Raw genomic sequence first — 9,737 nt, 5'->3', positions numbered from 1 at the left:
GGATGGAACTGGAGAGCATTATGCTAAGTGAAATAAGCCAGTCAGAGAAAGATAAATATCACAGGATCTCACTCATTTATGGAATATAATGAACAACATAAACTGATGAACAAAAACAGATCCAGAGACAGTAAAGCATCAATCAGACTGTCAAACTTCAGAGGGAGGTAGAGGAGGGTGGGGGTAAGGGGGAGAGATCAACCAAAGGACTTGTATGCATGCATATAAGGCTAACCAATGGACACAGACAACAGGGGGGTGAGGGCATGAGTGGGAGGGTTGGGGGAATAAGGACACATATGTAATACCTTAAATAAAGAAATTTTAAAAAATATTAGATTGTTAAATAAAAGAATGACAACAGCTAACACAATAATAGCCATCGGGTGTGAATAAATCAAAAGTATATCTATTTTTTGGTCAAATCAGCAAAAATTATACATTTTTTTTTGGATGCTGCAGAACTTTAGTAATTAGTTTATGTGTGCCATGAGATGAAAAAGGTCGAAATCACTGTTCTAACCCCATCATTAATGGTTCATGTTGAGTTCCCAGAAGAAGTGCTACCAAATGAGTTTTTTACTGGAAGAGGGCACCTGAAAGTCTCACTATGATTTTCGTCACAGCCTTGAGAGAGAATTTGGCCAGGAATTTTTATGCCCATCCCAGAATTAGAGAACTGAAGTCTCCTAGCAGTTAGCCCACTGCCTGGCTCATAGGAGAAGCTCAATAAATACTTGGTGACATAACCTTAGAACATCCCAGGTCTAGAATGAAGGTATCCCAGCTCTTCTCCCAGAGCTCTTCATTTCATTCTGCACTGCTTTTTCTCCGCTGTCACATAGTTTGAGGTGCTGAGAAAGGACTTCTCAAAGCTACCAGCAGGCAGTTGTTATCTGGGTTCAAAATCCTAGCTTAGTGCTCTTGCGCCAGTTGAAAGTCTTAGTTTGAGTTCCCTAAGAAAGCTTCAAATCCAAGTGGTTTATTTGGAAGGTGCAGGAAACACCAGTATGGTGGCAGGAAAATGACAGGGAAAGGAAGACAGCTGATCAAGGTGTGGGCCACTGGAGCTTACTCCCCCTGGGACCTCTGGGGATCATGGTAGACAGGTGCCCTAGAGTTAAATCTCCACCCTGCCACCAAGGGCTACGGGAGCCAGGATATTTCTATAATTCCCGTCAATTATGAGTTGATGGCTGCTCCTAGAGCACATTTATTCCCCAACACATCTGGCATGCCAGAACAGCAGGCAGAAGCTCTCAGGCCAAGTTCTGACATTTAGAAGTTGAGCTAATGGACCCTGAAATAGTGAGGACCAAGGAGATATGGGTGAGACGCAGACAGCGTCTGCCATCTGTAAAAGTAAGACTGATACCCAACTCATTAAATTAGTTCATGTCTGTAATGTACTTAGAAGATTCTAGGGTAGCGATTTTCTACCCTTTTCATCTCATGGCACACGTAAACTAATTACTAAAATAATTAGTAGGGCAAACCAAAAATAATTATAATTTTTGCCGATCTAACAAAAAAATAGGAATAATTTTGATTCATTCACATTGGATGGCTAATGTTGTGTTGGCTGTTGTCATTTTTTACAATCAGGGAAAAAAGGTCAGGGCCCCTGACTAAATATCAGGTATTGCATGTTTTAAAAATTATTGCAGCACACTGGTGGCCAGGGCACACCGGTTGAAAATCGCTGCTCTGTGGTGTACAACTGCTCTGAGTGTAGCAGTATTTGTCACACAGACATAGCAATTTTCTGGTTTTGTATGCTCTTCAAGAACTTGCCACTCTATATTGAGGGGTGAGGTCCCTTTCCCCTTCCCTTGAACCTAGTGGGACTTTGTGACTGCCTTTGTGACTGCAAAGGTATAGCTACTGGCTTTTGGGGCTCGGTCATAGACCAGTATTAAGGTGATACTGGTCTTCCTATCTGTCTCTGTCTCTCTCTTTGTATGTATGAATATGTACATACACACACACACACACACACACACACACACACTTTGGGAGCCCTACCCTGAAGCCACTACACTGGAGAGATCACAGAAAAAGAGAACACAGGAACAGAGAGGGATGGCCAAGGAGCCTGGGCTGTTGGGTTGTTCGAGATTGTCCCAGATCAGTTGCCACATGGCTGAGTGAAGAAGCCTTTGAGATGGCCTCAGCCACAGCCATCCAATACCTGCAACCACAGGCGAGACTCGGAGCCTGACATGCTCAATTACCCAGGATCCGAATTTCTGAGCAGCAGAGACCATGGGAGATAATAAGTAATTATTGTTATTTTAAGACACTAGGTTTGAGATAACTTCTTATGTAGCCATAGTAACCGGACCAATGCCTGATAAAGAAAATAAATACAGTCTTACCTCTTCTACCTACAACCCCTCCTAAGATATGAAAGGAAACCTTCATATTCTGGATTCCACATTCTAGCAGATGGTCATAGCTCAAGCTCATGTTTTTCTAAGTCAGATTTGTACAACGTTGATATGGTAAGATTTTATGTTAAGGTTAAAATACATAAATTAGGTTTAGTATTGGACTGGATATTGTGATGATTTCTCAATACCCATTTTACTTGTCTTCCATCTGCTAGTGGCCTGGTTGTTTGGTCACTCACCTCCAGCTCCACAAATAGGCCCTGAGTGGTGTAAGCCAGCAGGGAACCCCGGGGTCCATACAAGCCAAGCATGAGCCAATCAGCACTTGGCTTTCCCTAGTACTGGTTAGGGATGGTGCAATCAGCACCACCTCCAGGACTTTTGCTGGGGATTCTGCGGTGCAAGAGCATTGTTCCTCTGGGATGTGTTGGGTTCAGACATGCGCACTGGAGCCACTGCAATCTTTTTGCTACCACGAGAGAGACCAGCCTGCGGACAGCATCAACACAAGAAAGAGGCAAGATTGAGAGAACCACAGAGAAAGTAAAGTCTTGATCAAAACATGCCTAAAGCCTAGACTACAACTTCATTTTCAAATATGGGAGCCAAGAAGTTACCTTCATTTTTTACATCACTTTGATATGGATTTTCTGTTACTTGTAGCCAAAAGTGTCCTCATTAAGTCAAGCATCAACACATCAGACACTGTCACTAGGACTAATCCATTAATCTAGTGACTAATGTCACTAGAACTATTCTTCAGAGGTGGTAGAGAAGAGCAATATTTAATCTATATAAAATGTTCTAACACTATGGACATTTTTATAGAAAACCTTGAGTTTTGCCAAGAAAATAGCTGCCATTTTCCTGGCTACCTCTTAGGGATGTGAACACACTCTGAAAGCACCAAGGAAGGATCTGTTCTGGGCCTCAGGTGTTCCTTGACTTGTAGATAGCCGTCTTCTTCCCGTCTCTTCACAGCATCTTTCCTCTCGGTGTCTGTTTCTGTGCCCATATTTCCCCCCTTTAAGGACACCAATCACATTGGATTAGGGCCCAGCCTAATGACACCACTTTAATGTGATTACATGTGTAAGGGCGTGATTTCCAATTAAGGCGCATTCTGAGGAACTGAGGATTAGGGCCTCAACCTATCTTTCTGGGGAGACACACAATTTAATTCATAACAGTGGAGTAGAGGAAGTGGCTTGGGAGGGTATATATAGAAATGATGACACCAGTGATAGAAAAGTTAAAAAATATACCTCATCAAGAACAATTTTGGAGTTGTCCACACATCTGAAGGCCTTGCTTTGATTTGCAGGAGAACGGGAGGCATGGGGCTCCTGAGGAAGGCGCTTTCTGCACTGAGACACGGTGATGTGATGAAAGAATCCGAGCCGGGTTCATGAAACACAGGGCCTGTGTTGCCTCTTTTTTCTAGTTTGGATGTTTTATTACAACAATCTCTGTTTTGTTGGGTGATTTTTTATTTTTTATTTTTTTTAGCGAATACACACAAAGCTCTGACTTATATTATTCTCATTGTATCCAACTGAATGAAATTTATGAAGCTTCTTGCACAGAGTGTTCATTGTTTGCACTGGGATAATTGAAGTGTCAGGAATATTTGCTTATTGAAAACAACTCAGGAAGGCCCTGAGCACCCAGCCAGGCCAGGGCCACAGGCCTGCCACCTTCAGGACAGCTCTGTCCAATGCCTTTCACAGTAAAGGTGCCTTCCCAGCTACGTTAATTTTACCCAGAGGAGGAGCACTGGATCAGGAGTCAGAGGACCTCCTTTCTCATGTGAACTTCACAATTCACTTGTTGTATGACCTTAACTCTGGATAAGGTCACACAATTTCTCTGGGTTTCAAAGTTAAATTGACCTGAATAACATGTTCTAAATCACAGAGTAATAACTTGTCACAGGGATCCTCTGTAGCTTAATGGGTAATCTATAAGAAAACACTTTATGGAGTATAAAATGCTATATAAATGTGTGCTATTGGTAAAAAGTAATCATGTTTACTTCTGCTCAGAGGAGGATATTGAACTAAGGAACTAAAATGGATTACTATTCTGATTATTCTTAATTTTGTCCCCAAGATCTATGCTCTGCCCTCTTCTGCCCTGCTCTGTGCTTTGGGAGACTCACGACTCCAGATCGCATTAGCTAGACTTCCTTATCTTGTGGCTTCTGGTTGGGTTTGGCCAATGAGACCTGCCGATTGGAAACGGGAAGGTAAGAGGAGAGAAAAGTTGGGGTGTTTAATGCTTTGTTTTGTTCTTGACATTAGAGGTTCAGGCAGGAGCTGGGTTCTCCTACAGCTCTGATGGGAAAGCCTCTTACACCCCTGTAGTCCTCAGTGGGCTCTGGGTAATAAATATTATTCCCTCTCCCCTCCTTCAGGTGGAGGAGGGTAATAGTCACCACTGTGGCTGATCCTTGATGCCTATCTCTTCCAGTGGTTCTCAACCTTCCTAATGCCGTGACCCTTTAATACAGTTCCTCATGTTGTGGTGACCCCCAACCATAAAATTATTTTTCGTTGCTACTCCATAACTGTAATTTTGCTACTGTTATGAGTCGTAATGTAAATATCTGATATGCTATATGTGTTTTCCTATGGTCGCGACCCACAGGTTGAGAACCACTGCTTTAAAGTCTCTTCATTGTCACTCTTCACCTGATTCTGGAGACCCTGACTGTAGCCATCATGACCACAATGTGGACCCTAACTGAACTTTTCCTGAGTGAATAATTGCCTCTCTTGCTTGGGAAGGTCTGCGTTTTCTTTTGTCTTTAGCCATTAAATAGGTCTGCAAAATGATTCTGCTCTTGTAGAAATGAGCATCATTGGATCTCAAACAATTACAGGGATTGGGAGATCTTTGCTGTTTCCCATGAGCAACGAGTTGCTTTCTATTTGTTCATGGGTGGCTAAGTCTGTGCCTGTTCTTTCTCTGGAACCTCCTACCACTCTTTTCCCAAGTCCAGTCACCCCTTCTCTCACACTCAGCCACTCTGCTCTCCACCAGCCCACAGGGAGGTTATCCCAGATCTTTGTTTCGACTTCCCACATGGAACACAGCCTCTTCCTCTCCCACTCCTCACCCCCAGCTTCCCTGTTGCTCTTCATGCTGCTCAGGCTTGGGATCTTGGCTCATCTTTAGCATCTCTCCTTGCTCTTTACATGCAAGCAGGCACTGAGAACTACTGCTTCTTTCCTTCAAATATTTCTGGCATTCCTCTTTGCCTTCTCATCACCTCAGCTCAGACCTCTCTGTACTTCCTGAATTTCTGTGACAGGATTTCCAACTGGCCTGTGTTTTTTCAGTCTCTCCCCAATTCAAATGTAGTACATAGATGTTCACCACGTTAGTTTTTCTGAAACTTGGCTTTCATTGTGTTCCATCTCTGGATGACCTTCAGTGACTCTCTGATGCCCGTGAGACAGAATCTGAACCCCTGATCTTGGCATTCAGAGCACTGTTTCTTGTCCTATTTATTATCTGACAAAGCCACTCTGCTCTCCTCACTCCCTTCTGACCACATCAGGAGCTTTTCAGCCTCCAGCCCAATGCCCAGCTTGTGCCCCGCTCCAGAAGTGACGTCTCCTGCCTCCTGTGTTCAGCTTTATTCAAAGCTGAACCTGAATGCCACTTGCTCTCTGAAACCTTCCTTGACCACTAAAAGCCACAGTGGTATTTCCCTCCTTTCAAGCTCTCTAGGAAGCCCCAGGACATGTTTGCTGAACTGAACTTTAACTCATAAGAACATTGTTTTCACTAGTCATTTGAGGCTCATAACATGTTTTGGCCACCAGAGTCTTGCATGCTAGTAGGCCCTTATCATTTATTGAATAAGCAAATCAATAGGTGAAACACACTGGCTTATTCATGCCACTGATTCTTTAAGTGATTGGCACTTAAATGTATTTTGCAAATTAGTGGGTGACACTAAAGCCACATGTTTACTCACTAGGCTTTGGGTCTAAGAAGGAACGGTGGTGATGATGATGACTATAAAAATAGAAATGCCTACCATTTCCATTTGTTGAGTACCTACTATGTGCCCTGCTTCACATATATGATCTCCTTTTCTGCTATTAATCAACTTATAAAACAATTATTATTACCTCTATTTTTTAAATCAGGAAATGGAGGCTCAGAGCAATTACTAGTAAATAAATTGCCCCAAATCATACAGCTAGCAAGGGTAATGCTAAATTTGAACTTGGATCTAACAATGCTAATGCCAGTTCTACCAGCCAAACATCAGGTAGCCTTTGACAGTCTCCTCAGTCACCTGGGGGTGCACTGTGTATAAATGCAGATGTGGCACCATGTCTTTCTTATCTTGAAGCTCTGTGTACCCATTCAGTGATGCTGAGGACAGTGCTAACACATCAGCACACTCACTAATAGTTTACTGATTCCCAGCTGTAACCCACTCCATGCCTAAATTCCAAGTGTTTCTTGTAGAAGGACCTGACCAGGGTTGTGCTGTGGGTTTGAATAGGGATTCAAGCCCACAGTGCAACCTGCCCATGTCATAAAACCTTTAGTTTATCCAATTACTTGTCTCCAGGGCTTTCCCCTCGAAATCGTACACTGCGTCAACCTAGCTAAGCTGGCAGTGTTTCCCAGAACCCTCTTGCCTGTATGGTTCCAATCAGGGCTGGCCACCAGGGGAACTCGCTTGAGATTGGGAAAGGCAGAGGGAAAGCAGCAGCAACTCTGCATCCTGGGGGAGGGTGCCACGTGGGCCCCTTCGCTCACGCTGATCTAATGGCTCACACAGATTCTGGCCTGTGCTCATGGTTCCAGTGTTTCCATGCCTTGTGTTGCTCCCCCACTTTAGATCCCATGTCCTTTCCTGATTCCACAGCTGCTAGCCCCACAGCAACCTCAGGTCCCCACTGGATGCAGAGGCAACAGCCTGCCATTGGCACTGCCAGCTCCCAGCTGTGTAAAGTCCAATCTTTATAACAAATCCCTTCCTCTATATCACTCAGAACAGCTCTACTTGTCTGATCAAACCCTAGCTGATACATCCCTCTTCCCTGGGTCCCCAGGATGTAGTGTCCTTGGTCATGTGACTGCCCCAAAGACATTTGTTCATGGTGATTGGACAAAGTCACTGTCAAAGCAAGAAGCAGCCCAGGATTGGTGAGGCTTTTACACCCTTTCTCTTTCCCTCCCCACAAGACTGTGATGTTGTTTACGGAGGTGGGGGCTAGATCAGATCTGACTGTAGATCAGATCTGACTGGTAGTGAAACCCCACGTAAGACGCTGCAGAATCATTCAAGGCAGTTGCTGCCCAAGCAAACCTGAGGTGAACTCTACTGTCACTGCTTTTGGAGGTTGTGTGCCAACCCCCTCCCCCACCCTTGTGGTTGCTCTTAGATGTCACTGCCTCCATCTCCTGTGCATAGAGCTGAGCCTGTGATTAGTCACAGGCAGACTAGGTTAAGGGGGTGCCTGTACTAAGTGCTTTGATCTCAGAGGCTCTGAAGACTTATGCTGAAAGGTACCTGCCTTCATCCAGGTGTTTTAAAGTCTGAAACTTTACCATTACAGAGTCGTTCCTTTGGATTACTCTTCCTGGCCTTTGTTATTAAAATGCCACGCAGCTTTAATAAACGGTGCAGTGGGAAAAACATGATTTCTGGAATTATATAGCTTTGAACTCAGTTTTATTTCTGCTATTCAAAATAGCTGTGAGACTACAATAAAGTAATTATTTAGCCTTTTCAAGCTTCAGTTTTCTGACTTATAAAAATGGGAATAGTAATATCCAATTTTGTATATATCTTAGTCCATTCAGGCTGCTACAGTGAAAGTATTATAGACTGAGTGAGCGGCTTATACACTACAGAAATTTATTCTTATAATCCTGAAAGCTGGAAGTCCACGGTCAAGGTGCTGGCAGGTTTGGTGTCTGGTGAGAACCCACTTTCTATTTGTAAATCCACTTTCTTGCTGTGTCCTCACAAGGTGGAAGGCGCTGTCTGTCACCTCTTTATGAAGGGCACTATTCCATTCATGACTCCAATTTTATAACCTAATTACCTCCCAGATTCCCCACCTCCTAATACCATCCCATTGGGGATTCAGATTTCAACATATGAGTTGGGGGGAGGGAGAAGCACACACATTCAATCCATAGCAGTATACAAGTCAACAAATGTGAAAGTACCCAGCACAATGTTTGTCATATAGATGATGCTGAGTAAATGTGAGCATTTACTCCTAATTTCCTTTTCTTGAACTGGTAATGCATTGGAATTCTTAGTATGGCACTGAGTATGCACCATATTTATTGCATTCTCATCACAGTTAATGAAGGGGTAAGGGTCTGCTATAAATGTGCATATGTGTTTTGATGGGGTATTTTTTATATATATATATATATTATATATTAGAGGCCCGGTGCACAAAAATTGTGCACTAGAGGGGGGGTGGTCCTCCGGCCAGCCTGCACCCTCTCGCAGTCCGGGACCCCTCAGGGGATGTCCACCTGCCAGCTAGGCCCAATCTGCCTGGAGATCAGTCCTAAGCCATCAGTCAGACATCCCTCTCACAGTCTGGGGCTCTCGCAGTCTGGGACCCCTCGCTCCTTACCGCCTGCCTGCAGTGGAGGCAGGAGAGGCTTCCACAACTGCCACTGTGCTCACCAGCCATGAGCCCGGCTTCTGGGAGCACACTGGGAGCCCTGTTGGAGCTCACTGACCACCAGGGGGCAGCTCCTGCGTTGAGTGTCTTCCCCCTGGTGGTCAGTGTGCATCATAGCTATTGGTCATTCCACCTGTTGTTTTGTAGATTTGCATATTAGGGTTTTATTATATAGGATACTTTTAGAAGAGAGAAAGGTCACCAGAAGAGGAGGTAAGTAAGTTTGGAAAAACTAGCTTATTTTTACTTACCTTTCTGTATTTCCATTGTTACCATGCTAATTTAAATTGCCCCCCCTCTCCTGGATTATTTCAATAATCTTACCTGGTCTTTATGGCTTCGTTATCGCCTTAGTTTATTTCTTCTTAGAAATCAGTGATTTTTTCAAAATATGAATCACATCTTATCTAAAGCCCTTATTATCCCTTGACTCTTTGAATTATACTTGACTCTTTGAGTTATAGTTTATCTAAACGCTAATCTTGGCCTGAAAGCACTTCACATCCTGGCCCTAGTCTACTCCTCCTCCCTCAGCTTCATTTTCTTCTTCTCCCCCCCCATCACTCACTACATTTTAGCCACACTAGAGTTTTCCCAGAATCTTGGATCAGTGAACTCCAGGCCGTTGCCCATGCTTCTGTCCTCCTCTACCTTCTCC

General features: G+C 43.9%; 2 long non-coding RNA genes across 2 annotated transcripts in view; one reads left to right on the top strand and one right to left on the bottom strand.

Moving 5' to 3' along the window:
• Positions 1-9,737, top strand: part of LOC102250412 — a 179,053-nt gene that overhangs the window by 63,445 nt on the left and 105,871 nt on the right. The gene's annotated exons all lie outside the window — the stretch shown is intronic.
• The window catches only part of LOC106725910, a 20,086-nt gene continuing 18,646 nt past the window's right edge, over positions 8,298-9,737 (bottom strand). The window contains exon 3 of the long non-coding RNA XR_001361914.1: positions 8,298-8,329. This is a non-coding gene — a long non-coding RNA (uncharacterized LOC106725910). The remainder of the gene's footprint in view (positions 8,330-9,737) is intronic.

Source organism: Myotis brandtii, unplaced genomic scaffold (assembly GCF_000412655.1).
Source record: "Myotis brandtii unplaced genomic scaffold, ASM41265v1 scaffold196, whole genome shotgun sequence".
NCBI classification, from domain to species: Eukaryota; Metazoa; Chordata; class Mammalia; order Chiroptera; family Vespertilionidae; genus Myotis; species Myotis brandtii.
This window is presented reverse-complemented; position numbering and strand designations above follow the sequence as displayed.